General features: G+C 50.7%; 1 protein-coding gene across 3 annotated transcripts in view; it reads right to left on the bottom strand.

Moving 5' to 3' along the window:
* The window catches only part of LOC310900173 (uncharacterized protein), an 80,220-nt gene that overhangs the window by 66,491 nt on the left and 875 nt on the right, over positions 1–12,854 (bottom strand). For 2 of the 3 annotated variants that reach the window (XM_083837674.1, XM_083837682.1), the window contains exon 2: positions 3,243–3,324. The gene's annotated coding sequence lies outside the window, so the exon portion shown is untranslated. Of the gene's footprint in view, positions 1–1,582; positions 2,107–3,242; positions 3,325–12,854 lie in introns of those variants that run through there. The other variant, XM_083837678.1, reaches the window with a different exon arrangement.

Raw genomic sequence — 12,854 nt, 5'->3', positions numbered from 1 at the left:
AATCGACACTCCGACATCTCTCCCCACGTTCTTAATGGAACTGTAACAAGCCTGCTGTGCGATTGTCTGCAAGAGGCTCTGGAAAATCCAGAAGGACAAAGCAAACCACAGGGGTTAACCTGCAGGGCAGCTACTTCAGTAGAAGCAGCAGCAAACAAATTTCTAGACACACACGTGGAGCTAAGTCTCATTTGTCAGAGGGGCAAGCATCGAAGGCTCTGAACACAGCCATCCATCCGCCTCCTGTGCCGTGCTGGGGGAGCTCGTGCTTGTGGCGTTGCAGCTAACAGTAACAACGGTGACCCCATAAAAGGGGCGGTGGAAACGTCAGGGAAGATGGAAGAACAAGCAAGCAGATCACCTCCGAAGGGCAGTTCTTCGCGTGACAAGCCGGTTCAAGACCCAGAATGGTTATGGGCAGTTGGTCAAGCCAAGGAGGCACGCGAAGGCAGTTTGTCCTGGGGCAGCCGCTGGGGAAGAGGGGACAGACAGCTGCAGCAGCGCCCTAGGGAATCCCACACACCGCTCTGTTCATTCCGGTGCCCGACAGGGGTACTGAAATCCGGGGGTGATGAAGCTTGTAGCATCCCTGTATCCACCCCTTACCTGCCCAGCTCCCAGCAATTTAATTACCCGATGCAGCAAGTGCGACGTTGTTCTCAGCTGTGATTAACCACCCTTCTGCTCTCACAACAGCATCTCAAGCCGTGTTTCCAAATCAGCATTTAGCTTTTTTTATCTAATACATTTCCTCTCTCCCCCTCTCCCTCCCTTCCCCCATCCCGTGGATTTGGTGAAATTGCTTCTTCTGCAAATGCTGAACTTTTGCCAATTAGACAGGGAAAGCCTTGGCTAAAAATAAACCCAATTGCAGCAGAAAATAGACCCCTTTGCAGTAAAATAGTGGATTATACATGCAAGGAGACCTGACAGGAGAACACAGACTCCAGATTTGCATGAGAATCTCATCAAGCTCAACAGATAGCATCTGCAACTACATTAACTTGCCCCACCTTGAGAAAAAAAAGGAAAAAAAAAACAGGAAAAAAAGAGAGAGGTGAGACTGAAGGAGGGGTAGGGTTGAGGGCACTGGGGTAAATCAAGTTTCCATCTGTTTTGCCTGCATTTCAGGCCCTTCGCACACGCACACACCCCAGCACATCTGTGTCTGACATGCAAAGAACAGAACTCCCCTTTGAAGAAGCCACAGGAGCTCCCTGAAAACACAGTTCTCCCACTCAAGAGTACTGAGCCTCCCAAGACCCGGCTCCTCCAGCGGGCTGGGCACTCAGAAAAGGACGGCAGGACGAGAAGGGCTCCAGCCAACGCCTGCCTGCGCTCCCTGAGAACCCAGCTGCTCTTTGTCCGCAGGAAAGGAAAAGGATGACAAACTGTTCCCTACAAGGCCGCTACAGGAGGCAAAACCCCATTGCAGGAAATCCACTGCAATGTTTCAGGCATGGAAGAAAACAACTTGTGCTTTTGCCACCTGACTCACCAGCAGTCCGGGGCACTGATTCAGCACCGCTCCCCTCCGAGGCGGACACACCTCAGGAGACCAGCAAACGGGGACCATGCTTACCTTCGCTGTTCCCCTTTTCGTTACGTTCCTGCCTTTAAATAGAGGTCTTCTGAGCTAGCACATAGCCTTAAGAAATGGAAAGCATGCCTGGAAGGCTAGCACGGGAAGCCTAACTGCCTCCGCCATCAGCTCAGAAGGAGAAAGCACGTTGTCTTCTTGCACAGGGTGATAAATCCCAGTAAATACCCGGGATAAGGTAGGAACAGCTCCGCCCTAACTCCTACTCCTCCAGTGTATTTGCTGCACCACCCAGACAATCCCAGCTGAACCAGGTTTTCAGGAAAGATTGGTTCCCCTAATTAATCCACTTGCCTTTTTAGGGAACAAGAAAGCTTCATGCAGCGAATTAAGGATTATGTCCTCCTACGACCGAAAGGGTGGCTTCAGGCTGGCCAAGTGCAATGCTATTTTCAGAAGGGATCTGTCAGGGATGGACATTTGGAAAAGAAGCTTTTTGTTTGTTTTGTTTCAACTTCATGAGCGTTTGCGGTAAGCTGAAGCTCGGTGTGCCAGGCCAATCTCTCCATGTTCACCAACGCACCTACAGCAGCATCCACCTACCTCTGACCTCCCCTGAGTGACCACAAACGGCAAAATATTCCACTTCAATCCCCACGGCTGCACACATGCCTCCGGCCAGCTGGGAACACAATTGCAGTCACTAAAAAAGCAGCCCTGACAGTAATGCAGTAATTGAAATCGAGGAGCACGCGGACCTGCTGGTAGCCTAGCGAGGGGTGATTACCGAAAGCATCTTGGCAACTCAAACCAACTCCAGCAACCCACTTTCATTGCCAAACAGTTTCAGAGAGCACAGATGAGATTTTTCAGCTGAGCACTGATGCCTTAAAGCAATAAACACGCTGAACAACTCAAGCAAGAAGATGCACTGGGCAGCACCGGGCACAACTCCACTACTTCCGATAGCAATCGGCGGCTGAGCCGAGCAATAATTATCCAGGGAAGAATAAGCTGCTACAGGCTGCAAGTAGAGACACATTAAGAAAACAGCAGTGGACTTGCTCATGTATCAAGGCAAAAGCAGCAATCTGGGGTCCCACTGAGGACGGTGTGTGCACGCACGCCGTAGGGGAGTGAGCAGAGAAGGGCAGCGCAGCAGCAGCACACACGCAGGAGCTCCCAGAGCGTGGCCAGCTGCCCCGCTGGGATGGGACACGGGCTGGCCCTGTGGCAAGCAGGGGGAAGGAGATGGGTTTCGTATTCAAACACCTCATACGGTCAAGCTCAGACAATCAGGTGAGGATTTTTTTTTTCCTGAAAGCGAACCCCAGCTCACAGCCTCCTCGCGTTTGATGATGACACGATGCACCGCGCAACATGTGTGGGAGCAAAGACGGTCCAAGCTCTGGCAAAAAACACAGCTCCTCCTGCTCGAAGCACACTCCTGGCCCCACCTGAAGCACTGCTTCCCCACAGATGAAGGCCAGGAGAAGCAGGAGGAGGTCTCTACTCTGGACTGAGGGCTGGATACAGCCTCCCACCCCGCAGCATCCCGCAGGCCGCCCACTCAGCAGTGACAGCACCTTTTCCAACCCTCTTCCCATAAGGCTGTCGGCTAAGCTAAACGAAGACCTTACCTTCTGCACGTGTGTTTTCACATCTGCACAGAAAAAAGTACTCACTGCACGGCGTGACGTACCTGCTCAGAGCGTCAGCTTCCCTGAAGGCTCCGACAGCGAGCCAGAGCACAAACCCCATTGGCGTACGGGAACCGGCAAATCCTGCAAGCGTCAGAGAGAATGTTAATTAGTGACATTAATAAGACATGGCTGGTGAAAGGAAAGGAAGCCAAGCCTACCTTAGGAGAGACTGAAGGATGCTAGATCTCTGCACGGAACATACTCCTGCCTAGTCCTTGCCCACAGCTGAGCTACCAGACACAAGATTTTAATGGACTTACCCAAAATCACAGAAGGAAGCCAAGAAAAAAGGCAAGACTATCTGTCCCAAAACAAAGCTGTTCACCCAGCAAAGCTTCCTCAGCAGTCAATGCAGTGAAGTTAATGTCTAAGCAGGAGAGCAAACAATAGGCTGATAAACTGCATGAGTGGTCACCTGCTAAGCTCTCCTATCCCTTTGTGACGCTGACGAAGATCTGCACTACAGCTCTTCTGCAATTCCTTCTACTTCCTAAAGCAGGTGAATCACATCTGACATCAGAGCCACGCTGCTTGTTTCACTATTATTTATTCAACATGACGGTTTCATCATGTAAATGGTTTGCTATTTCCTCCCAATCACTTTATACAGCCTCTGTAGGTGAGTCACACCAAAAGATAACTCGCAGCACGGAGCACAGGCAGTGACAGAAATCTGCTCCACCAGCTGTGGAAACACCCAGCTGGAGGTATTCAAAGTCCCCGCTGCATGCTGATGAAGAGACATCAAAAAGAGAGGTCTTCCTGGAAACGTTTCTAAGCAGCCATAAGGAGACGTTTGCCTGGCCACACATCTAAAGCGGAGGTCGCCATGTAGGGTAACAGAAGTCAAACGCAGGATGGTTTTACTCTTCCTGTTCTGTTCGCAGAACGGCTTGGGGACAGCAACGAGCAGAGTCACTGAACAACCATCCTTCAGCACGTTTTAACTGAGAGGGGATTTGACAATGGGGAAGGTAAGGAAACAGGCACGGCAAAGCCCCACAGGGACAGCGAGGGTGGGACAACTTCTCTGAGCAGCTCTTCAGTCAAAGCACCAAAACAGCAAGGGGGACGTACCGAGGTTTTAACAAAAAGGATCAGCCCAAGGATGTCTCACGTATTTCCAGCCAAACGGAGGACCTTGTTATAAAACGCAAGAAAACTTACTCATGCAGTGCATAGGTCTACCTTGGACTGAGAAAAAGAGACTTATTTGTTTTCCCTACTGCATTCCCTCTGTGCATGACTCATGGACCTCAGCCTTTGCCAACCAATATTTAAAAAAAAAAAAAAAAGAAGAGAAAAATCATAATCCATTAACCCTTCCCCCATTTTTTCCTTTCTCTTTTCCCACTACAGAAGGACTGAAGTCATTTCTAAGGATGCAAACAATGCTGAAGACCACAAGACCACAGCACGGACGTCGGACGCAAGCCTCAAGCACAAATTTTCCGTCGCTGTTTATAATGCTCTCCCTGTTGCTTTACATTACTGCTCTAACCAGAACACGAGTTATTTACTCATGTTATGTACCTCCAGGAGGATCTTTGTTGTTTTTCTTTTGAAGTCACTAACTGAACACTGTTCTGCAGTGGAACATAAAATCTCTACAAAGACAGAAATAACACAACACAAATCCAACCTGGCCAATAATCTTCAGTGACAGCTTATTTATGCAGTACAGAAACACAATTTCCCCCCAGCAAGGAAATTCCTGCCTTAGCTTCACATGGCTTACATCTGAAAGGAACTGCAGGAGCTTTGTAGGGCTTCATCCGTGTCAGCATCAACCCGCTCCTGCACCGGGGCCCAGCCTGCTGCTCGGGAAGCAGCAGAGCTCCCGTGGATAAAACCATTGCTCCCTGCCTCCTCCTCCAGCTCCTCTCCTCTAACAACTTTCCTGATACGATTGCTGCTACTGGACAATGTTACAGAAACATGACTGCAAAGTTCAAACTCATCTCCCACCAGTACTGCTGAGCAAGGCAAACAGAGATGCTTGTAGCTTCTCTAAGTGCTGCTGACTGCTGGATTTAATAAAACCCATATGCAGGTGGCCTGGCCTGCCTCCCCAAAGCAACCACAACTCTCAAACAAAGCATTTTGTCCCACAACAGCCAGATACACTGGAAACACAGCTTGGTGCCAAGGATTCAACCGCGTGCTCTCTGTTCCCGAGCTCCCCTCTCAGCAAAGCCTCGCAGGGTCCAGCAGCGCCGTTCCCCAAGGGCTGCTCTCCTCCAGATACAACTATGTTGTGGGCAACAAAGTTGGGAAGCATAGGGGTAGAGGACTGAGCAATGCTGGGTGACTTACAAAGGGAAAGGGTAAGGGTTGAAGGGTGCAAGCAAAGCAATGGGGCAGAGAACCAGCATGGCTCTGCACAGTGGGAAGGACGGCAACAGCCCCGCACTATTTGGCTGGCCTGGGTGATCTCAACCGACCTTGGAGAAGGTCTTTTCCAACCTAGATGATTCGATGATAAGTAACAAGAGAGGCAGCACTGGTCGAGAGCAGGCAAGGAACTGCGAGGGGACGCAGAGGCTGCAAGGGGTCTGCCAGTCCCCAGGGCTGACCCCGCAGCTTTGCTATCACCCCTGTCAGGAGCAGATACACCAACCATAAATACACACCACTTTTAAGTCTAAATAGGGGTGCAAGGTGTTTCCTGTCAACACTGAGAAATCATCAAGTTTTGTTTAAGAGGCTTATGGTAATTTTCTTCCCCTCTCCTGCAGCCTGTTGGTGATGATCCTGCCATACCAGCATCTTCAAGCTCAAGCACACAGCTCTGGCCCCCTGCAGGCAACAACAAGGTTTAATTTCTGTGTGGTTTTCAACAGGAATGATGCTCTGTCCCCTCGATACAAGCAGATAGGACTAACTCCTCGCGTATGACTAGCACACCAAAAGAGCTATCAAAAATACGCAGGCTCCCCAGCCTGCAGACCTTGCAAAGTCATTGTCAAGGCAGTAACGTACAAGCAACGAGCACCTAAGATGACAGCTTTTCAGCCTGAGACAGGTCATATAAATGTTTATAACAAGTTGGGCAGGAAAATAAACCTACCCCTAGGCCTACGGCCAGAGGAGAACAGGATGGCAGGATCTGGCCTGCTCCCTCCCAGAGAGTCATCAGGCCCAGGTCTGCAGTGTATTTAAACAGAGAAATACTCAGCTTGATACATTCAGAAAAAAAATGTTTTATTTAAAAGCTGAGCTCAAAGTCTTCCCAGAGGGATACCTCCCCTGGGTTAATTGGGAAGCTGAACGTTTTCAGCTGTTACTCTGCACGTACACGAAGCTGTCTGTCAGCAGTGCACCTCAAAGGGCTCTACCAACTTCAAAGCCTCTCAGAAATGTTAACACACACTGCAGCCCTTACCCATCCTTTGCAGGGAGGGAAACTGAGGCAGATGGAGCACAAGCAAGTTAACAATGAAATCACCACCCAATTTTCCAGCCGGATGCTCCACCGGAACCACATAGTTGCCCTCAGCAAAGTGGTGCTCATTCCCTCTGACACTGCCCTATCCCACAGGGCCTCCAACTCTTCTAGACCAGCCTTGTCCCTCTCCCAAAGTCTCACAGAATTATCAGCTACCATCAAATGTGTTTTCTTTTCCCCCCACAGCTCTGATAAATCTGAAAAAGCAGGCCTTTCCTCATACGCAGCGACTGCCTGTGGTGTAGCCCCTGTGGAGACAGGAGGGCCCAGCGCTCGTGTTTCGCGTCATGCCTCTGGGGTGCAATTAACTCATCAACTTAGCTGATCCCAAACTATCTTTTGCTGCCAAAAAAGACAGTCCTGCCTTCTCCCTCCTCCCACTTCTACATGTCCCAGTCATCTCCTCCACGCTTGCGGTAGCGACCACGGCTCGTTTGATCCAACTGGAAGCCATCCCAGAAAGAAGAAAATAAGAGGGGAAGGAGCCTGACTTCTGGCAGGAGCACAGCTTGTGATCAGCTAAGCTGATGGGAAGCATGGCCTCAGAAAGATGGCCCTGTGGTACAGCTGGAAGCCTAGGTGGGGCCTTCAAGCCAGGATGCAGCACTAGGAAGAAGCAACCCCTCTTGGTTTGTCTCTGCTCAGGGTTAAGTCACTCAAAACCACTTTAACAGCTCCATTCCCTTCTGACCGTGCCCAGATGCTCACTTTTCTGAAGACCCATCCAAAACAGCCTGGTGACGTGCTACCTGAGGTCTGCAAATCGGGCTGATGTGTCCTAACAGCCACACACTATAGCTATGTAAGCCTTGTGGCTTAACAAAGAACAGCCGGAGATTTTCTTTAAGATATTTTGTTGTTGTTGTTGTTGTTTTTGTTTTGATGTGCTTTGCCATAGCTGAAGGGTGTTCTCAAAAGGGTTTTTTTTGAGGGGAAATGAGCAAGGCCAGGCGTATGCAAACGACCTAGCAAAAGTTCATAAGGAAAGCAGGCAGCAGGATGCTGAAAATAAACCTGTGCAGCCTTTCTCAACACCGAAGTACAAATCCACCTGGACATTTCTAGCCTGCCACAGCTCTAGGTACCAGGCTTGTCCTCAGGTCCCCTTGCCCCCAGCCCTCTTTGCAAGGGCCACTGCTTGGACCATAGCTCTGAGGTTTAGAGTCCGAAAGCAGGTGACTTCACCTCAAAAAACAGCGAGAGCACAGTCAGCACCGAAGGGGTAAAAGCCACGAAGCGTGAAGTGAGCCAATACATCTCTAGACCCAGAAATGGCAACGCACCCAGAGATGCCATCTAAACACAACCACCGATCTCAGCAACAGTCCCACCTAGCTCCCCGCACCCCTAGACCTCAAAGACAGAGGAGGCAGAATTCACATCTCTTTTTTGGGTGCTTGGGTTTTGTTTTTTTTTCAAGTTTATGCAGCATTAGTCACACAAGCTCCTGACAGAGCCACCTCGAGGACTTGCAGGCCTTGCTTCTGAACCACGAGTGATCTCCTCCGCACTCTCACACCAAAACCACTAACACTGCCAGCACCAACAGAAAAGCACAGCTAAAACCCTTACATTCAAGCCTCACCCTTCACAGAAATACCCAGTGTTGCTCCGCCACGTTTTTTTTTCTGCCCCTGTAAAAAGCATAAGGCTACTCAAATGTAGCTTCCACAGCATTAAAATCAGTTTAACAGCTAAGCATCTCTAACCACCCTGTTCTCAGATCCCCTGATAACTGTCACCATGCACACCCCAGAAATATCCCAAAGCATCCTTAAGAAAACAGTGAGCTTTATTTTATTTATATATACAAAGCTCAAGCATAGATCTTATCTCAACTTAAAAAAAAAAAAAAGACGAAACCCAACTGATTAATTCAGGCCAGTTTTAACACAGCAGGACTTTCAAAGTCAGTTGCAACTAGCTGAAACCACAGCCCTCACGAGGCTAGGCAGGACACTTGTTATGTTTTTGCTGGGGACCTTTCCACTGCCTGCACACAGCCTCCTGGCAGCAAAGGTTGGGCACACCTCGGCTCCTCACCTTTCGGGAAGAGGCAGCAGCTGCCCTGCCAGAAGGGACAGCCAGCACCTCCTGCCCCGTCTCCCAGACCTCTCTGTCCATCACACCTCGCCAGCCACCCCTGTGCTGGATGCAACACCCTGGCAGCAAAATAAATATGCTTATCTCAACAGCTCCCTGCTACTTCACTGAATTAAATGGGCTCGGCGATGGGTCTAACGCCCATAGGAGCTGGCCGCTGCAAGGAGCAGGACCAGAGTCTGATAAGCAGCAGGACGATCCCTCCCTGCTGGCAGCTGCAGGTGTTTTATCATAAAACTGCAGCAAGAAGCTCCCCAATTCGAACATTTCATGGAAGCCAGGCAGCAGATGGTACCCTCAGCTCATGACCCGCACAGTCCGCTGTGCAATTTATGCCATCAGCTCGAGGCAATCAAAAAGAAGATGTCATTAGGCTCTTTTAGCTCAACCTCTAGATGTCAAGAGCAAATGGAGCGGGTTTGGAGTCTCCAGGAGGCCAAGCGATACCACTGCCAGCACTGGTTCTTAGGGAGGGGTGTGATGGTGTGGGTCTTCAGAGGTGACTTAACAGGGGATCACGGCCAGGAAGAACCACCGAGCAAAGCAATGCTTTGCAGAGCAGCTTTAAGCTACAGGATTCCCCGTGAAAACCATGAGGCGAGTCAGGGAGCCAAGAAAATACTGACGCTTTGAAACAAATTCGGTAACTTTACTCGGTTAGCACTGTAATCAGCACAAATAAACACACGCAACACTTGTGACCTACTTATAACTTTATCACCCAGAGGAAATACACTTACTACATCCTCCCTGGTAAGTCACCCCCAAACAACTGAGAGCAACTATGCTCTCACGGCCGGTTTTGACTCATGAAACTGAGGGGCGAGGGAAGACAGTAAGAACAAGACATCACAGACTACGACAACAGTTTCTGATAGAATTACAGAGCCATTTGGGATGGAAAGGACCTTAAGGCCCATCTAATTCCAACCCCCCTTGGGCAAGATGGGCAACTTGCGATCGGTGCAACTTTGCTCCCCCCCGCTCAAAGCAGGTATCGGCGCTTCTACGATGAGTAGTGAAGAAAGCAGGGAAGGAGACTCTTGGAAAGCTTACTTTGGGAAAGGAAAATCACGCGACTAAATTAAAACGTGATCCGGACGGGTGAAACTTTGGAAGACTGACGGCTTGTACCTGAGTCCCCGATGGCCCGTCAGCACTGGGACGTCATGGCGATGGTACGAGGGTTTCCTCCATGCAGACGGCTTAGCAGCTGGCAAAAGGCGTGCAAAGCATGCCCTGAGCAACTCGCTGAGAGCAGGGAATGCTGCTGCTGGGGGGAAAATTGGGCAGGAGATTTACGAACTGGTGCGGGGCGGCGAGACTCTATGAGGTCCCGCTGCTTTCCACCACGTAAAGCTGAACGGTTAAACAGTGCTGGCTCCTGCGCCTGATTTCCAGGATCCAAGCCACATGGAGAGCTAAAAATACCCCAATTAACCATTCCTTTCCAATGCGGGACTTGCTGACGGTGCCGCCGGGGTGTTATACGACTGCGGACAGGAAGATGCGGTCTGCAGAAAAAGCCAACTGGGAAAACACTTGGCCAGGAGAGCAATCTCTGAAGTCAAGGGTGGGCCATATGGCCAAAAAACCTTGGAGGAGCTTTGCTAGCAGCTCCTGCAGTTGTGGTGGGTAGTGCTGGTGCACGTGGAAGCTTTTAACCCAGTTTCACACACGGTATCACTTTTGTGCTGTTTGCTCGGCACGGATTAAACACAGCGAGCTTGTTCTGGACACATCCCCTGCAAGCCAGCTCCCGGAGCAGCTGGTGGGCCAGCCCTGTGTCATCCTGCACGGCAGGAGTTAAAGCAGGAAACTTTCATTTGTGGCACAACCTATTACAAGCAGACTGCTAGGCTCCGAAAGGGAGCACGGCTCCAGAGCTAAGGATTTCTCCGCAGGCAGATTTAGTTGCGATTTTTTTTTACCGCCCAGTCTTTACGCTGACACCAATAGCTTAAATATCAGCTGTGGGCAAGACGGGGGCACGTTACCGACAGCAGCATGCCCTCCAGTGTGCCCGAGCACAGGGTTTACCCTGGGCTTGCATTTATCGGCTGGGCAGCGGGCTGCTGCTGCTGGAATTACCAGGCGGGCTGCCTCAGGCTCCGCTCCAGGCGAGGCGATGGGATGGGATGGCAGCCGTCCAGCCCCCATCTGCACGCCCTGCCCCGCTTCTCCATCCTCCGGCAGGCGAGCCCGAGCCGTGACAAGAGCTGGGGAACAAAGGGAGCAAACACGAACCGTCCAGGGCAATCAATATCTTTCTAGGAACACCCAGGCCTCGTGCCAGCTCTCTTCCAATCCCATTTAGCTCTCCTGCAGCAGAGGATGAAGCCACGCGTAGGCACGGCGTGGGTAATAAAGCAAGGGAAGAGCGGCTAATTGGCAGGGCTGGAGCTCAAACGCTTGGTGCCGGGGCTGCCAGAGCAAACCCGTGGCCAAGGAGCGCACCTTGCCGTCAGAGCAAGCACCTGAGCCCCAGCACCTATTCAAAAAACGCCGTGTAAAACAGAGAGCACTCCTTCCAGGGCACCTCGACGCAGCAAGTCTACAGCAAAACCCCACAGCGTGTATTACAGCTTCAGCATCCCTGAGGACTGTGCTGTGCACTAAGGTGATGTAGATTTGTTGTTTTTTTTCCCCCCCTGCCACCTGCAAAGAGACTTTTCTGTCCTTTGCAGGGAGAGAATGCAAGGGGAAAATGGAGATTCACCAGCACTTGAACAATTTTTGCCTGCATCAGTGCTACCAAGCGGTGGATTCTCGACCCCGTGGAAACCCAGCTGAGCCTCAACTCCTGCCTGATCCCCAGCTACGGAAACCCAATGCTCAGCAGTGCCAAAGCAAGTAAAAGAAAGCAAGGGGAGAGCTCATTTGCAGGGTATAGACGTGCCCTTGCAACAGCTTGGGCAGTGGGAGCTGGACTACTCTCTCCTGGAATTAAAAAGCAGGAGAGGAAAGCGCAGGAATTACTCCAGTGTGACCATGAAGGACTGAACAGGCTTCGAGTTTCAAAGTCAATCCCAACACACGCTCTCTCCAGCGCAATTTTAATCCTACAAAAAGCCAAAAGGTTTTGCTGGGAGAACTGATCCCGCCGAACAACCCCGTCATTAAACCACACGAGCAGCAAACGAGGGAAAGACCACGGACGGGGCAGACGCAGCAAGGCTGAGGCAGTCCTGTTGCACCTCGCACCTGTGCTCTGCCACATGCAAAGCGGGAAGGCAGCCTGCCCCGGGATGGGAAAAACATGTAACGCCACGGAGGCGAAACCTCACATCTGAGAGCATCTACCCCAAACGCAGCCGAAATATTCCTCCGGCCCTGCAGAGCCAGACGGAAGCCTCGCAGAACCCCGCAGGTGTGATGCTGAAGGTATCGAGGGCAGGTGAGGTTTGCCAGCAGGAAATGCTGTCAGGCATCTCCTCGTTTCTGTGCATCACAAAAAGAAAAAGCCTGAGGAAAAAAACTTGGAGTTCCTGAAGCTCAGGGGGATGCAGAAGAGAGGAGGGCACCGAAGAAAGAAACGATACAATGCTCTTCAAGCTGGTAAGCAGGGCAGTAGCTCACCTGGGAGAAGCACTTGGGATTTTAAAATAGCGAAAAAAGGTACAGAGCTGTCAGAAACATGCTCCAAGGTAAGAAGTCGTGCTGCTGGGGGTGTGGAAGCCTGCTTGGTCGGTCACTGCTGCTTGGGATTTTTGGAAGATAAATGTGTCTTGGGGAACGTGTTCGCCAGTCTTCCCTCAGCTGCACAAAACAAGAACGGAGCCCACAACCACGACAACAAAAAACCAAAGCCAAGAGAACGTCTGAAGAGCTGAGACCATGCTGCTTAGGCCCTTTAAAGGAAGATGCAGTGTTAGAAGAGAGGAGTAAATTTAAACTTTCAAGGAATTTAGAGAAAATAACATTCAGACAAGCTACTGAGAAAGCTCTGCAAGAGGCAAAGCCCACTGACAGATGACAACCTGTCCAGGAAAAGAAATAAATACCAAAAGAGCATTTCTCGATTGTGACGCCGTTGGTACACGGCAGCTTTTCACCAGAA

Source organism: Anser anser (assembly GCF_964211835.1).
Source record: "Anser anser genome assembly, chromosome: 5".
Lineage (NCBI taxonomy): Eukaryota > Metazoa > Chordata > Aves > Anseriformes > Anatidae > Anser > Anser anser.
The sequence above is the reverse complement of the archived record's forward strand: the minus strand, read 5'-3'. Positions and strand labels throughout refer to the sequence as shown.